Below are 1,899 nucleotides of genomic sequence, written 5' to 3'. Positions count from 1 at the left end.
TCCGGACAGTTTGCCTCTTTTCTTGAATTCAAAACCAAGTTTCCAAGGTTCTTTACTGATTTCTCCAATACAGATACCTATTTTTCATTAAAAAGAATCACCTCTGGCTGCAAAGCCTGGCTCTCACTGGATGCCGATGGAATTCACAAACTGAAAAGAAAATAAAGTTGTCCATGCACCAGAGGATATCAGACACAGCCCCCAGTGTTCAGCTGGTCTGGGGAAGGTTTGCAGCAGGAATAATTTACTGTATAAAGGCCCAAAACAGAGTTCGGCTGCGAATCTTTCTGGCTTCCCTATCTCAAATCCTACTCTAAATTAAACCAACATTCTCATGGAAACACACCTTGGAAGTGCTTGTTTTATTGGAATCAAGATTTTGTTAACAAAAGAGATTCAAAGCCATCATTTAATAATATTTCCTTTTTCTGCTTATCAGAATGGGGCACCTCAGGCAAAAAAAACTTAAATATTTCTGAGTTATCCCTTTCCTTGCCAATTCTAATATTTGGCATCTTCAACACTGAATCTGGGTCCAATATTAACTTTATGCTGCACTATAATATAAGGAGAAATTGCAGAAATATTTTGGAGGTGCAAAGTTTTGCTTCTGTTATTAAAAACCAGCCTGTGCTTGCTTTGATGCCTGCTGGATAATTTCCAGGGCTCTGGCTGGGGATGACAGGAGTGAAGTGCAGGACAGGAGCAGATGTGCTACTGGAATACAGGCAGGAAGAAAAAAATTAAAATATATTAAAAAAAAAAAGAAAGACTAAGTGAAAGAAGCAGAATAAAAAAAATTAAGAAGCTCATCAATGAGGAAGTGCCAATCACATTAAAATATGAATTAACCTGTAACCCTGTTCAAAAAAAAAAAAATACAGAACTAATGCTGGTGCACTTAATTTAGTGTTATTAACAGATTCCAGAATGATTTTACAGCCCAAAATTTCTGTATTTCAAAACCCCTTAGGCCACTTTTTTTCTCCAACAGTACTGGACCTGCAGCCAACAGAAAGAAGAGAAACAAAACAAATTTAACATTTCTGCACAGGACAGGCATAAAGAAATCCACAAATGAATTCTTGCTAAGTCTAAGACTTCAGAAAGGATTCCTGGAACAATACTGACATTACTACTAGAAATTAAACAAGAAAATAAAAAGGAGACAAGTTGGCAGGCTCCATCTGCAGGGACGTCTGTTCCCTTCAGAGAATAAACAAACTCTTCCCTAAAATACACACAAACACAGCCCAGCCTGGCTGCAGAGACACACAAACACAATCAAATCATTAACCTGCTCCAAAATATCAGCAGCACTGGCATAAAGTCTGTGTTCATGGATTTGGAGCTCTTTTCTCCATAGAAACATTAGAGTAGAGCGTGATAGAGACACAGAAAATATCTCAGAGTGTTTTTTAGAATTATTGCAAAGGGGAAATGAACAGCTTTGAGTCTCTCCATCCTTTCCTGCCACTGGTTCCTCCTCCTCCTTGTTTGGGTGGACACTCCCAAGCTGCTGCTCTCCAGGCTCACAACTGTCTCTCTCCTGAAGCTGCAGAAACAGGAAAAATCCTACATTTGCACAGAAAAACCAGAGATTCAAAGGTGCATTTATCCCAAATTCCCTGGAAGTGCAAAGGCTGGAATACTGAGGTAAGTTTTCAGACTGGAAGTGTTTGCCCACTCCCCTCAAAGAGGATGAGAACAAGATGAGCTTTAAGGTCCCTTCCCATGTAAATTATTCCATGGTTCTATAATAAAATAGCAATCTACACCAGAGGATGAAAGGAATTCCCAAGAAGGGCTAAAAGAGCATAGCTTAAAATTCTTAATAAGCAGAAGAACATCTTTAAGTTGGAGCAGCATCACCTGTTAATTAATATAAATACAATGACA

Source organism: Sylvia atricapilla, chromosome 12, assembly GCF_009819655.1.
Source record: "Sylvia atricapilla isolate bSylAtr1 chromosome 12, bSylAtr1.pri, whole genome shotgun sequence".
Lineage (NCBI taxonomy): Eukaryota > Metazoa > Chordata > Aves > Passeriformes > Sylviidae > Sylvia > Sylvia atricapilla.
The sequence above is the reverse complement of the archived record's forward strand: the minus strand, read 5'-3'. Positions refer to the sequence as shown.